The following is a 16,658-nucleotide window of genomic DNA, read 5'->3' as shown; positions in this document are numbered from 1 at the left end:
CCGAACTGTAACATGAGCTTCCCAGGCAAGCTCATGTTCGGGATTGTGTGCACGAACACTATCTGTTTGGTACGGACCCCGAACTTCACAGTTCGGGTTTGCCCATCACTAATACCAACACAACATAATCACACACAGACTTACTTATGATAGATATACAGTATGCATATATTTTCATCAATCTCTAGAATGGGTAGAATGGATGAAGAGTGTGTTTCTTACCGGGTCTTTGTAATTCTTCCTGCAGTGTATTAGGCATATGTCTTACAAGGCTGGGTGTGTCTGGCCACCTGGATACTGAACTCTGGTGCAACACATACCCTTGTCCACCAAACACTTGCACATATAACGGTCTTTGACAGGTGTGTTAGTCCATGGGTTACCTGGTCCATCAATGAGAAGAGAGCCCATGGCAGAGAATGCTTATCAGCCTTTATCTACAGACCTTCCTCAGTCAGCTGAGCTTTTTGCGTCTCACACACCTTTACTTGTTCCTGTAGGGATTTTAAGGACACCAGGAGTGACAAATGCCACAGAGGTGACAGATATCACCGATCTGAATTGTTAGGAGACTCAACTCTAGGCCTTTGTAGTTTTTTTTACATCTTTCATGTGACAGGTTATATAAACATTTGAACAGTTTACCCTTCTGCCGTTCCACACGACCAGTGACTGACAAGTCCCTTTATTCAGATTATTTTACTTCATGTTGTGCAATGGCAGCATATCTATTGCAGAATTGACCAGTATCTACTCCATCGATAAGAGATAAACTCAAATTCTGCATTAGTATCAACGGAAGGGTGTCTCTGTGCTTTCTAGCAAACATTAATTTATGACCGTTATAATTCTAAGATGATTTTAACCACTTCACAACTGCGGGCCATATCAGTACGTCCTATTGTTGCGTGACTTAATGACCAGGGACGTACTGGTATGTAACGATGTAGGTAACAATCAATACTGCATGCGACACTTAGGGGATTAGGAGAGGGATCATGCTCCTTCTCCCCTCTGATCAGGACCCCCACAATGTAATCGTGAGGGCACGATCATTGTCATGGTGACACAAAGTTTTCATGACGACTTCCAGGTCACCTGACTTACTGGGAGCCTACGGAGAGCCTTTGGGATCATGCCTGATGCGTGATCACACAGTCTCTCAGTGCGGTGCTGACAGCTGCGATGTCCTGCGATGATCGAGCACTGCAGAACATTGTAGTTGCGATCACAGCACTGTTGGGTGCTGTCCCATAAAGGGACCAAGTGAAAAAGTAAAAAAAGAGTTAAAAGAAGTAAAAATATTTAAAAAAAAAAATCAGAAAATAAATAAAGAACATAAAAAAAAAATTCCACTGGTTATAATTGTGTTAATAAAAACCCCAACTACTCACCCCAGCCTCAGAAAGCACGGGTTACTGATCTATCAAGGATGCAATAAAGTCCCTTTAGACTTGGTGCAGGTAAATCCATAGTTTAAACACAATAGCATAGTTATGATAACTACTGTGTATTTGTTTAATTTCTTTAGAGTATTGTCTGTCTTTGCTACTGTGAAAGAAAAAACAGAAATGTGTCATGTGATCTGTCATGTGAATTGTTTGTAGCAGCCACACCTGTTAGTAGTTTGTTCCCAAACTACTTATCCCAGCCAAAGCAAGCGAAGATTACTGAGCCTGCAGTAAAGTCCAAGGGTGCAGGTATGTAGCGGGGTCAGGGTTACACCTACCCCTGCAGAAGTAGCCAGCAGTCTGTCTGATGTGAAAATATGTATGTGTATTTCGGAGAGTCCCCCAGTAGCAGTGGTGTACAGAAGCCCCTTTGTGAATTCTGGCCCTATGGGTTGCCCCTTGATCGCGGACCTGTACTGAAGGGTTGGCTAACCACGTCCCTCCCCAGAAGCGAGCTATAGTCTGGTTGGTCGGGAGTCTGGCATCTCATTCTTCTTGGCTCGAAACACCCAAAGATTCTCTCTATGATAACTGAAGGTCAGTTGCGCCCTCACAGAGAAGGGTATGTGTGGACCCTGGCCTGAGCACGGACGGGTGAGCGCCGTCATGTACGGTCTTTCATGTGCGTATCCAAACCCAGTGGGTGGGATGAAGTGGCCCAAAAGACTTTATGATCCAGTCTGTGCTAGAGTGATGTTTAGCGGAGGGTTGAAAGGCCTAGCGGTGTCTTATGGAACCCAGGTGCCAGCAGAACGGACAGCTGTTAAATTGAATACTAGAATGAAGCGGAGAAGGAACCTCAATGGGAAATGTAATGGTGCCGGTGTGATGCGGACCGAAGCAGTGCAGGAGTGAAAGAGAAATATAGACTGTTTAAAAGAAGAAATCATGCCTCGGCTTTATTGCCTGTGAGCAAGAATGCAGTGACACCTGGACTGTTGTGGAGTCCTCCTGTGCATGGTGTGGTGACAGGGAGGCATGGGGTTAATGGGTGGCTTTGCTGCGGCCTGTTGACCCCTGTAACCACGACTACCACTTCATGCCCTGTGCTTGCCACCACAAGTAAGTCCATAGTTTAAACACAATATCATAATTTGACACAAGAGCAAAGTTTGGAGTTATCCTTACACGTTTTCCATTGTTTTTCAGCTTTTATTTGTACAGTTTGTCCCCATTTAATAGATGCTCCATTGACAATGCTACCAAGTGTGCGTCTTGTGAGATGTATGCATGCCTTGAACAACCATTCGAGGGTGAATATGTCAGCATTCGATGCTAGCATGTTACATATTTTGAAGCCCAGGTAACAGATCTAAATATGCAGCTTGTAACACTCAGGAGCATTGCAAACCTGGAGAGTAGTTTAGTGCTCACTGAGCATGCACTGGCTGGGGCCAGTTCTATGGAGGAGGGTGGAGGTGGGGAAAATCAGGACCCAGAGGTAGGTAGCTGAGTAACAGTTATAAGAAGAAGTAGGGGGAAAAGTGTCAGGGAGCCTAGTCCTGATCTGGCACAACCTAGTATATATGCCTGTTTGGCTGATATGTGCTGCCCCCGTGCCAGCAGCCGTCGCTGCTCGGATCCGGGCCTTCAGGGGTGGTGGCTCAAGGGTCTCTGGACCCGGGGGTCTCACGAAGACGCCAAATAAATGGGGTGACGTAGATGTACGGGCTAGGCCGTAAAAAGTTTGTGACGCCACCCACGGTGTGTTGTGAGGTGGGACACCACCGCTGCTGTTACGGGGCACCCGGGGAAGATGTTGTGCAGCAAGTTGTTAACCCCTCCGTGGGTAGGGATGGTGGCCCTGGGACCCGGTGGCTTGGTGCAGGGGATGGAGACCGCAGGGGGTGCTGGTGTACTCACTGTTTGTTATAATCCGGAACCATGGAAGACCACCATAAATCATTGGTAAAAAGTGACAAGAGCATTGGCAACTAATCTGGCCGCCATCCCCTTACTAACCATCAACACTAGAAGTTGCCGAGGGGTGAACTAACATCCTGTGCACCGCGAACCCAGCCGGAGAACTAGCTATCATAAAGGAAGGAAAGATGAACAATTCTCTGCCTCAGAAAATAGATATAGAATAACAAGCCCCCCACATTCAAAGACTGCGGTGATATAGGAAAACACAACACACAGATAGATGATAGGATCAGCAAAAGGTGAGGCCCCACCGACTAAATAGGACAGGATAGGAAAGGGACTGATGGTGGCCAGAGAAAAACCCTGCAAAAATCCAAAAACCTGATAGCACAAAAGGCCCTCATATCACTAGATCTGAACTCCGTCCTATACCAGGCGCTCTTGTCATACCACTGAACAGAAAGCAGGAACCATTACAAATTCAAGAAGCAACAAACACATGGACTAATAGGAGCAATACTCCAAACATAGCTGCAGGGAGCTTCCCAGCTAATCAACTGAGAGGGAAGATCCCTACATGTAAATAAACTGACAAAACCCAGTAAATAACAAACTCAGGTAAGAGCAAAAAGAACCAAACAACAAATAAAGAGCCAAGCACTTATCTGGGGTAGATGTAGTCTGGAGCAGGATGAAGCAGGCTGGTGAACAAAGAACAACTGACATCCGGCATAGCCTGCTAGCAGACCAGGATATAAATAGGCAGAGAGTTAGCAATGGAAACACCCATTGCTCAACACACCTGGTCTCTGTCCAAACCATTCCTGGCCACAAGAGGGAGCCTCAATCCAGCAAAAGCATAACTGACATTCACAACACTGTTAGTAAAACACAAAAGTCTCTGGTAAACCAAGGGGATGGTGGCCGGTGCCGCGGCCGGTTGCGTTCTTGTCCCCCACCAAGCTGGTGGTCTCTATCCTTTTCCTGCACTGCTGTGTGTAAGGTGGACTTTCCTAGTGTGAAACTCAGGAGTCCGCTCCCGGCTGGATGTGGCCTAAGGAGCTGTGCCCGCAGACGCTGGCCCGTGGGATCTATGGGCCCTGGCGGTGACCTCTTTTTCCTAATCGGTGGGCTGTTGTCTTCTATGAGGGACTTTGGGTGGGACAGGACCTCTAGTCCTGGCCTCAATCAATTAATTAACCAGTGCCACTTGATTCTGGTCCTGGCTTCAGGGTCCGAGTACCCCTCTTTGTGCTCCGGTTACCCGTGTCGCTACCGGCGGGCTACAACTCTGCCGCGGTCCACCTCGGTTCCACCGAGCCGTCTTCCTGTCTCCTGCTGACGGAGACCACCGTCTGCCTCCTAGCCAGTGGCACCTGGGCTCCTACCCTGGTACCGTTCAACTTGAACTTCACTGCTGGAGCTACACTTAGCTTCAGCCCACACTCCTCTCCAAACTGGACCTCAGACTGAACTGCTTGTTTTCCCGCCCCAGGCTGTCTGGACCCCTGGGTGGGCATGTCCCAACCGCCTGGTCACGCCCACTGGTGTGTATCTTTCCCTAAGGGGGGTGACTAGGGTTTCTGGTTGGCTGTGTGTTTCCTAATGAGGGAACGGTGTTATGCAGGGGCCTAACTGTGACTACCTGGTTTTGCCAGGGCGTCACAGATATTAGGGAGGAAGAGCCAGGACTAAGATCCCTTCATATGAACGTTGCTCCTAGCAACCAGGAAAATGACTGGTGTAGGAAGGAGGGAAATAGGAGTGCAGCAAAGGCCACACAAATGTTGGTGGTAGGGGACTCTATGATTAGGTAGACAAACAGGGTTATCTGTCACCGAGACCATGATGCCAAACAGTGTGTTGTCTGTTGGGTGTTCAGGTTCCGTATATTGCAGATCGGACAGACAGATTTCTGTGTGGGGCTGGGGAAAATCCAGGGGTCATGGTGCTCATTGGTACTAATGACCGAGTTAGAGGCAGGTGGAAGGTCCTTAAAAATGATTACAGGGGACTAGGAGAGAAACTAAAGTCCACCTCCAAGGTGGTGTTTTCAGAAATACTACCAGTGCCATGAGCGTCACTAGAAAGACAGTGGGAGCTTAGAGAGATATATCTGTGGCTTAGAAATTGGTGCAGGAAGGAAGGGTTTGGGTTCATGGAGAACTAAGCCGACTTCTCAGTCGGCTGCAGGCTCTACGATAGGGACGGGATGCACCTCGATGGGGAGATTGCAGCTGCGCTGGCGGACAAAATGGTCAGATAGATGGAGGAGATTTTAAACTAGGATCTGGGGGAGAGAGGGTAGTGGAGCAAATAAGGGGATAAACAGAGCATATAAAGACAGTGAAGGTCAATGAAGGTTTAGGGGGGACTGGGAAATGCAGGGAATCTAGGGAGGCAAGGAGTAAAGAATGTGTTAATAGTATTAAATGTCTACTGGCAAATGCAAGAAGTCTTGCAAACAAAATAAATGAATTGGAGAATCTGATATCAACCATGGATTATGATGTGGTAGGCATTACGGAAGACATGGCTGGGTGACATACGTAGAAGGTTTAACTACATTCAGGAAGGGCAGGATATACAAAAAAGGTGAAGAAGTGTGTATATTTGTTAAAACTAACATAACCACTTAGCATCCATGGGCAGTAAAATTACTTCAGCAGCCGGCGGGGATCTACGCACATGTCAGCATAATTGTACAGCTGACATGTGTGCCTTGCAGGCACAAGTGGATCCACATTCTACCCGTGCCTGTTAACCCTTTAAGTAGCGCTGTAAAAATGTGACAGAGCCATTTAAATCCCCGATACGGGAAACCTTCACTTACCCGACTCTATTGGCATTGCAGTGACGTGATCACTGTGAGGTGATGGTTGTCATGGGAACACAGGGTCATGTGATGACTCCTGTAGCTCACATGACTCATTTCCTCTTTCACTTGGACGACTGCAGCCAGTGACAAGACGTGAGCATTTCTGAAGATCTCAGCTGTGTAGCTGTGATCAACAGAAATAAATGAGCGATCAGACTACTGATCCTTATAGTCCCTTATGAGGACTAGTAAAGTAAAAAAATAAATAAAAGGTTTTAAAAATAAAAAAAAATAAGTTCAGATCACTCCTGTCAGTGTTCCAGGATTTCCAGTTTGCTTCTGAAGGATCTTGCCCTTTGTTAACATGGAGTTTTCTGTTCTGTTGCTCTACTTCCTGTTCATCTGTTTAAAAGCCCGCCCCTAAGCTTAGTCTAGTTGCTTGAGTATACTGCTTCCTGTCTACTCCTGCCCCGCTGCTCTCATTACCTGGTTGTTATTTGGATCCTGGTGAATCACCTGACACCGGCCCTGGATTCCACTTGGTCTCATCAAGCTGTGCCCTCGCTGGTTCTGGACTCTGTCTGCTGTCTCTGGTTGGCGTTTGTGCCTGGTCCCTTCCGGTACATATCCACATCCCGTACGGACATTTTTGGACTATATAACCTGTTGCCCTTTTGTGTCCCGGCTACTGCGCATTTAGGCCTTCTGGGGTGATCGCCAGACAGCCCCTGTATAGGGGTTCGCTCCTGGTGGCCTCCCTGGGGGAGTCTGGTGCGCGGTCTCGGGAATTCTCCTTTGCTCCGAACCTGGCAGGTAGCTACTGTGTTTATGTTCTTTTCTGTGTACATATTGTAGGTTGCATATTATAAAACTTCTTTGCACCAAGAACCCGTCTCTGGTTGTCATTGCCGTAACGCCATCGAAATCCTCAGTACACACAATAGTATTACATTATTCTCAAGCCTAACTAAGAGGATTTCGCTGGGGCAATGATGGAGACACAAGTAGATCAACTTTTCTCCATGATTAACTCCTTGCAGCAGGAGATGGAGGCGGTGCAAACTAAACTTAGAGACGTGGACGTACAGCTGGGCCACAATCACCAGGTACTTGGTCCGGCTATTCAGGATTTGCAAGCCAGAGTGAAGGCTCAGGAAACCACCCCCACTACATCCGTATCAGCTCCCGGTATGCCCAGGTTACCTCCATTTCGTTTCAGTGGCGATCGAAGTCAGTTCCGTGGGTTTCTTAATCAGTGTATACTGTTTTTTGATGTACATGCTGATTATTACCGGTCTGACCGGTCAAAAGTGTTATGTATAATCATGTTGTTAACCTCACGAGCACTGGCTTGGGCTAATCCTATGATTGACAATCGTGATATCCGTTTAGATAACCTGGATGACGTTTTAACAGCCATGGCACAAATGTTTGATGATCCTAATCGCTGTGCTACCGCTGAATCGGCTCTGCTTTCCTTACGTCAGCAAATCAAAAAGGTCCGTGGAGCCTCTGTTAGGAGTCTCAACACAGAAACCAGCCAGATATCCCTCCGGGAAGGGCCCAGCCAAGGGGTGACTCTTTTTAGGAGACCACCATAATCACCATATTAAGTGGCCCTTTTAGTCAATATCCAACTTTTTGACAAGTTTAAAGATATGACTAGGGAAATACCAAGGCCAGGTATCCATCCACAGACAGCCGTTTCGGGGTATTGCCACTCATCAGTGTGGAGTAGGATTCTGGCCGGGTGGGAGCAATGCCTAGTAGACCAACAAAACAAAACAATCACTGATCTCGGGGAGAACAGCCAGAGAAAACACTGCCGGCAGCCAGCGAGGGTGCTCAAGACATTGAAATCCTAGGTACATTGCCCCCTGGGGTACAGGGGTACAGGGGTACCTGTGTCATCCTGGGGGGAGTAAATGCTTGTGGATTTGGAATGTGCTTGATGCAAATCAAAACATCCTGTTTGCAACTAGGGCACAAGTGCAGCCACTGAAAGGGTGGGTGTGTGTGGGGCCCAATTTTTGGAAAAAAAAGGGAGACTCCGCTTGGAGTAACCCTTGCTTACATTGTTTTTAAAAATGATCCAAGATGAACAAGTCATGGTTCAGCAAAGACTTTGCTACCTACCCCGGTGTCATCCTGGGGACGGTTAAGTATGGCGTATTTTTGAATGTTCTTGATGCAAATCTAGCTGTGAAGTGTACAACTGGGGTACAAGTGCTGCTACTGAAGGGGTGGGTGTGTGTGGGGCCCAATTTTTGGAAAAAAGGGAGACTCCGCTTGGAGTAACCCTTGCTTACATTGTTTTTAAAAATGATCTAAGATGAACAGAGCTGGGATCAGGAAAGACTTTGCTACCTACCCCAGTGTCATCCTGGGGACGGTTAAGTATGGCGTATTTTTGAATGTGCTTGATGCAAATCTAGCTGTGAAGTGTACAACTGGGGCACAAGTGCAGCCACTGAAGGGGTGGGTGTGTGTGGGGTCCAATTTTTGGAAAAAAGGGAGACTCCGCTTGGAGTAACCCTTGCTTACATTGTTTTTAAAAATGATCCAAGATGAACAGAGCTGGGATCAGGAAAGACTTTGCTACCTACCCCGGTGTCATCCTGGGGACGGTTAAGGATGGCATATTTTTGAATGTGCTTGATGCAAATCTAGCTGTGAAGTGTACAACTGGGGCACAAGTGCTGCCACTGAAGGGGGGGGTGTGTGTGTGGCCCAATTTTTGGAAAAAAGGGAGACTCCGCTTGGAGTCACCTTGCGGTGTTTTACATGATTTTAGAAGGGCGTGCCATGCCTATATCTGTGTCTCCTCCTCTTTTTTTTTGTCCAGCTCATTTGTTTTCGCATGAGTCTATGTCCTTGTCACTTTCCCATGTGTTTGTGTTGTGTTGTGAGTTGTTTGTCACCTTTTGGACACCTTTGAGGGTGTTTTCTAGGTGTTTTTATGTGTTTGTGATTGCCTGCCATTGTTTCCTATGCGGTTCGAGTTCGGTTCGTCGAACGTTCGACGAACCGAACTCGAACGAGACCTCCGTTCGGCGAACCGAACTCGAGCCGAACCGCGACCGGTTCGCTCATCTCTACTCCTAACAGAGGCTCCACGGACTTTTTTGATTTGCATATTTCCCAGCGGGCAATGTACCTAGGATTTCACTGTCTTGAGCGCCCTCGCTGGCTGCCGGCAGCAGTGTTTTCTCTGGCTGGTCTCCCCGAGATCAGTGATTGTTTTGTTTTGTTGGTCTACTAGGCATTGCTCCCACCTGGCCAGAATCCTACTCCACACTGATGAGGGGCAATACCCCGAAACGGCTGTCTGTGGATGGATACCTGGCCTTGGTATTTCCCTTGTCATATCTTTAAACTTGTCAAAAAGTTGGATATTGACTAAAAGGGACACTTAATATGGTGGTTATGGTGGTCTCCTAAAAAGAGTCACCCCTTGGCTGGGCCCTTCCCGGAGGGATATCTGGCTGGTTTCTGTGTTGAGACTCCTAACAGAGGCTCCACGGACCTTTTTGATTTGCTGACGTAAGGAAAGCAGAGCCGATTCAGCGGTAGCACAGCGATTAGGATCATCAAACATTTGTGCCATGGCTGTTAAAACGTCATCCAGGTTATCTAAACGGATATCACGATTGTCAATCATAGGATTAGCCCAAGCCAGTGCTCGTGAGGTTAACAACATGATTATACATAACACTTTTGACCGGTCAGACCGGTAATAATCAGCATGTACATCAAAAAACAGTATACACTGATTAAGAAACCCACGGAACTGACTTCGATCGCCACTGAAACGAAATGGAGGTAACCTGGGCATACCGGGAGCTGATACGGATGTAGTGGGGGTGGTTTCCTGAGCCTTCACTCTGGCTTGCAAATCCTGAATAGCCGGACCAAGTACCTGGTGATTGTGGCCCAGCTGTACGTCCACGTCTCTAAGTTTAGTTTGCACCGCCTCCATCTCCTGCTGCAAGGAGTTAATCATGGAGAAAAGTTGATCTACTTGTGTCTCCATCATTGCCCCAGCGAAATCCTCTTAGTTAGGCTTGAGAATAATGTAATACTATTGTGTGTACTGAGGATTTCGATGGCGTTACGGCAATGACAACCAGAGACGGGTTCTTGGTGCAAAGAAGTTTTATAATATGCAACCTACAATATGTACACAGAAAAGAACATAAACACAGTAGCTACCTGCCAGGTTCGGAGCAAAGGAGAATTCCCGAGACCGCGCACCAGACTCCCCCAGGGAGGCCACCAGGAGCGAACCCCTATACAGGGGCTGTCTGGCGATCACCCCAGAAGGCCTAAATGCGCAGTAGCCGGGACACAAAAGGGCAACAGGTTATATAGTCCAAAAATGTCCGTACGGGATGTGGATATGTACCGGAAGGGACCAGGCACAAACGCCAACCAGAGACAGCAGACAGAGTCCAGAACCAGCGAGGGCACAGCTTGATGAGACCAAGTGGAATCCAGGGCCGGTGTCAGGTGATTCACCAGGATCCAAATAACAACCAGGTAATGAGAGCAGCGGGGCAGGAGTAGACAGGAAGCAGTATACTCAAGCAACTAGACTAAGCTTAGGGGCGGGCTTTTAAACAGATGAACAGGAAGTAGAGCAACAGAACAGAAAACTCCATGTTAACAAAGGGCAAGATCCTTCAGAAGCAAACTGGAAATCCTGGAACACTGACAGGAGTGATCTGAACTTTTATTTTTTTTTATTTTTAAAACCTTTTATTTATTTTTTTACTTTACTAGTCCTCATAAGGGACTATAAGGATCAGTAGTCTGATCGCTCATTTATTTCTGTTGATCACAGCTACACAGCTGAGATCTTCAGAAATGCTCACGTCTTGTCACTGGCTGCAGTCGTCCAAGTGAAAGAGGAAATGAGTCATGTGAGCTACAGGAGTCATCACATGACCCTGTGTTCCCATGACAACCATCACCTCACAGTGATCACGTCACTGCAATGCCAATAGAGTCGGGTAAGTGAAGGTTTCCCGTATCGGGGATTTAAATGGCTCTGTCACATTTTTACAGCGCTACTTAAAGGGTTAACAGGCACGGGTAGAATGTGGATCCACTTGTGCCTGCAAGGCACACATGTCAGCTGTACAATTATGCTGACATGTGCGTAGATCCCCGCCGGCTGCTGAAGTAATTTTACTGCCCATGGATGCTAAGTGGTTATGTTAGTTTTAACAAATATACACACTTCTTCACCTTTTTTGTATATCCTGCCCTTCCTGAATGTAGTTAAACCTTCTACGTATGTCACCCAGCCATGTCTTCCGTAATGCCTACCACATCATAATCCATGGTTGATATCAGATTCTCCAATTCATTTATTTTGTTTGCAAGACTTCTTGCATTTGCCAGTAAACATTTAATACTATTAACACATTCTTTACTCCTTGCCTCCCTAGATTCCCTGCATTTCCCAGTCCCCCCTAAACCTTCATTGACCTTCACTGTCTTTATATGCTCTGTTTATCCCCTTATTTGCTCCACTACCCTCTCTCCCCCAGATCCTAGTTTAAAATCTCCTCCATCTATCTGACCATTTTGTCCGCCAGCGCAGCTGCAATCTCCCCATCGAGGTGCATCCCGTCCCTATCGTAGAGCCTGCAGCCGACTGAGAAGTCGGCTTAGTTCTCCATGAACCCAAACCCTTCCTTCCTGCACCAATTTCTAAGCCACAGATATATCTCTCTAAGCTCCCACTGTCTTTCTAGTGACGCTCATGGCACTGGTAGTATTTCTGAAAACACCACCTTGGAGGTGGACTTTAGTTTCTCTCCTAGTCCCCTGTAATCATTTTTAAGGACCTTCCACCTGCCTCTAACTCGGTCATTAGTACCAATGAGCACCATGACCCCTGGATTTTCCCCAGCCCCACACAGAAATCTGTCTGTCCGATCTGCAATATACGGAACCTGAACACCCAACAGACAACACACTGTTTGGCATCATGGTCTCGGTGACAGATAACCCTGTTTGTCTACCTAATCATAGAGTCCCCTACCACCAACATTTGTGTGGCCTTTGCTGCACTCCTATTTCCCTCCTTCCTACACCAGTCATTTTCCTGGTTGCTAGGAGCAACGTTCATATGAAGGGATCTTAGTCCTGGCTCTTCCTCCCTAATATCTGTGACGCCCTGGCAAAACCAGGTAGTCACAGTTAGGCCCCTGCATAACACCGTTCCCTCATTAGGAAACACACAGCCAACCAGAAACCCTAGTCACCCCCCTTAGGGAAAGATACACACCAGTGGGCGTGACCAGGCGGTTGGGACATGCCCACCCAGGGGTCCAGACAGCCTGGGGCGGGAAAACAAGCAGTTCAGTCTGAGGTCCAGTTTGGAGAGGAGTGTGGGCTGAAGCTAAGTGTAGCTCCAGCAGTGAAGTTCAAGTTGAACGGTACCAGGGTAGGAGCCCAGGTGCCACTGGCTAGGAGGCAGACGGTGGTCTCCGTCAGCAGGAGACAGGAAGACGGCTCGGTGGAACCGAGGTGGACCGCGGCAGAGTTGTAGCCCGCCGGTAGCGACACGGGTAACCGGAGCACAAAGAGGGGTACTCGGACCCTGAAGCCAGGACCAGAATCAAGTGGCACTGGTTAATTAATTGATTGAGGCCAGGACTAGAGGTCCTGTCCCACCCAAAGTCCCTCATAGAAGACAACAGCCCACCGATTAGGAAAAAGAGGTCACCGCCAGGGCCCATAGATCCCACGGGCCAGCGTCTGCGGGCACAGCTCCTTAGGCCACATCCAGCCGGGAGCGGACTCCTGAGTTTCACACTAGGAAAGTCCACCTTACACACAGCAGTGCAGGAAAAGGATAGAGACCACCAGCTTGGTGGGGGACAAGAACGCAACCGGCCGCGGCACCGGCCACCATCCCCTTGGTTTACCAGAGACTTTTGTGTTTTACTAACAGTGTTGTGAATGTCAGTTATGCTTTTGCTGGATTGAGGCTCCCTCTTGTGGCCAGGAATGGTTTGGACAGAGACCAGGTGTGTTGAGCAATGGGTGTTTCCATTGCTAACTCTCTGCCTATTTATATCCTGGTCTGCTAGCAGGCTATGCCGGATGTCAGTTGTTCTTTGTTCACCAGCCTGCTTCATCCTGCTCCAGACTACATCTACCCCAGATAAGTGCTTGGCTCTTTATTTGTTGTTTGGTTCTTTTTGCTCTTACCTGAGTTTGTTATTTACTGGGTTTTGTCAGTTTATTTACATGTAGGGATCTTCCCTCTCAGTTGCTTAGCTGGGAAGCTCCCTGCAGCTATGTTTGGAGTATTGCTCCTATTAGTCCATGTGTTTGTTGCTTCTTGAATTTGTAATGGTTCCTGCTTTCTGTTCAGTGGTATGACAAGAGCGCCTGGTATAGGACGGAGTTCAGATCTAGTGATATGAGGGCCTTTTGTGCTATCAGGTTTTTGGATTTTTGCAGGGTTTTTCTCTGGCCACCATCAGTCCCTTTCCTATCCTGTCCTATTTAGTCGGTGGGGCCTCACCTTTTGCTGATCCTATCATCTATCTGTGTGTTGTGTTTTCCTATATCACCGCAGTCTTTGAATGTGGGGGGCTTGTTATTCTATATCTATTTTCTGAGGCAGAGAATTGTTCATCTTTCCTTCCTTTATGATAGCTAGTTCTCCGGCTGGGTTCGCGGTGCACAGGATGTTAGTTCACCCCTCGGCAACTTCTAGTGTTGATGGTTAGTAAGGGGATGGCGGCCAGATTAGTTGCAAATGCTCTTGTCACTTTTTACCAATGATTTATGGTGGTCTTCCATGGTTCCGGATTATAACAAACAGTGAGTACACCAGCACCCCCTGCGGTCTCCATCCCCTGCACCAAGCCACCGGGTCCCAGGGCCACCATCCCTACCCACGGAGGGGTTAACAACTTGCTGCACAACATCTTCCCCGGGTGCCCCGTAACAGCAGCGGTGGTGTCCCACCTCACAACACACCGTGGGTGGCGTCACAAACTTTTTACGGCCTAGCCCGTACATCTACGTCACCCCATTTATTTGGCGTCTTCGTGAGACCCCCGGGTCCAGAGACCCTTGAGCCACCACCCCTGAAGGCCCGGATCCGAGCAGCGACGGCTGCTGGCACGGGGGCAGCACATATCAGCCAAACAGGCATATATACTAGGTTGTGCCAGATCAGGACTAGGCTCCCTGACACTTTTCCCCCTACTTCTTCTTATAACTGTTACTCAGCTACCTACCTCTGGGTCCTGATTTTCCCCACCTCCACCCTCCTCCATAGAACTGGCCCCAGCCAGTGCATGCTCAGTGAGCACTAAACTACTCTCCAGGTTTGCAATGCTCCTGAGTGTTACAAGCTGCATATTTAGATCTGTTACCTGGGCTTCAAAATATGTAACATGCTAGCATCGAATGCTGACATATTCACCCTCGAATGGTTGTTCAAGGCATGCATACATCTCACAAGACGCACACTTGGTAGCATTGTCAATGGAGCATCTATTAAATGGGGACAAACTGTACAAATAAAAGCTGAAAAACAATGGAAAACGTGTAAGGATAACTCCAAACTTTGCTCTTGTGTCAAATTATGATATTGTGTTTAAACTATGGACTTACTTGTGGTGGCAAGCACAGGGCATGAAGTGGTAGTCGTGGTTACAGGGGTCAACAGGCCGCAGCAAAGCCACCCATTAACCCCATGCCTCCCTGTCACCACACCATGCACAGGAGGACTCCACAACAGTCCAGGTGTCACTGCATTCTTGCTCACAGGCAATAAAGCCGAGGCATGATTTCTTCTTTTAAACAGTCTATATTTCTCTTTCACTCCTGCACTGCTTCGGTCCGCATCACACCGGCACCATTACATTTCCCATTGAGGTTCCTTCTCCGCTTCATTCTAGTATTCAATTTAACAGCTGTCCGTTCTGCTGGCACCTGGGTTCCATAAGACACCGCTAGGCCTTTCAACCCTCCGCTAAACATCACTCTAGCACAGACTGGATCATAAAGTCTTTTGGGCCACTTCATCCCACCCACTGGGTTTGGATACGCACATGAAAGACCGTACATGACGGCGCTCACCCGTCCGTGCTCAGGCCAGGGTCCACACATACCCTTCTCTGTGAGGGCGCAACTGACCTTCAGTTATCATAGAGAGAATCTTTGGGTGTTTCGAGCCAAGAAGAATGAGATGCCAGACTCCCGACCAACCAGACTATAGCTCGCTTCTGGGGAGGGACGTGGTTAGCCAACCCTTCAGTACAGGTCCGCGATCAAGGGGCAACCCATAGGGCCAGAATTCACAAAGGGGCTTCTGTACACCACTGCTACTGGGGGACTCTCCGAAATACACATACATATTTTCACATCAGACAGACTGCTGGCTACTTCTGCAGGGGTAGGTGTAACCCTGACCCCGCTACATACCTGCACCCTTGGACTTTACTGCAGGCTCAGTAATCTTCGCTTGCTTTGGCTGGGATAAGTAGTTTGGGAACAAACTACTAACAGGTGTGGCTGCTACAAACAATTCACATGACAGATCACATGACACATTTCTGTTTTTTCTTTCACAGTAGCAAAGACAGACAATACTCTAAAGAAATTAAACAAATACACAGTAGTTATCATAACTATGCTATTGTGTTTAAACTATGGATTTACCTGCACCAAGTCTAAAGGGACTTTATTGCATCCTTGATAGATCAGTAACCCGTGCTTTCTGAGGCTGGGGTGAGTAGTTGGGGTTTTTATTAACACAATTATAACCAGTGGAATTTTTTTTTTATGTTCTTTATTTATTTTCTGATTTTTTTTTTTAAATATTTTTACTTCTTTTAACTCTTTTTTTACTTTTTCACTTGGTCCCTTTATGGGACAGCACCCAACAGTGCTGTGATCGCAACTACAATGTTCTGCAGTGCTCGATCATCGCAGGACATCGCAGCTGTCAGCACCGCACTGAGAGACTGTGTGATCACGCATCAGGCATGATCCCAAAGGCTCTCCGTAGGCTCCCAGTAAGTCAGGTGACCTGGAAGTCGTCATGAAAACTTTGTGTCACCATGACAATGATCGTGCCCTCACGATTACATTGTGGGGGTCCTGATCAGAGGGGAGAAGGAGCATGATCCCTCTCCTAATCCCCTAAGTGTCGCATGCAGTATTGATTGTTACCTACATCGTTACATACCAGTACGTCCCTGGTCATTAAGTCACGCAACAATAGGACGTACTGATATGGCCCGCAGTTGTGAAGTGGTTAAAATCATCTTAGAATTATAACGGTCATAAATTAATGTTTGCTAGAAAGCACAGAGACACCCTTCCGTTGATACTAATGCAGAATTTGAGTTTATCTCTTATCGATGGAGTAGATACTGGTCAATTCTGCAATAGATATGCTGCCATTGCACAACATGAAGTAAAATAATCTGAATAAAGGGACTTGTCAGTCACTGGTCGTGTGGAACGGCAGAAGGGTAAAC

Source organism: Anomaloglossus baeobatrachus, unplaced genomic scaffold, assembly GCF_048569485.1.
Source record: "Anomaloglossus baeobatrachus isolate aAnoBae1 unplaced genomic scaffold, aAnoBae1.hap1 Scaffold_237, whole genome shotgun sequence".
Classification (NCBI taxonomy): Eukaryota; Metazoa; Chordata; class Amphibia; order Anura; family Aromobatidae; genus Anomaloglossus; species Anomaloglossus baeobatrachus.
The sequence above is the reverse complement of the archived record's forward strand: the minus strand, read 5'-3'. Positions refer to the sequence as shown.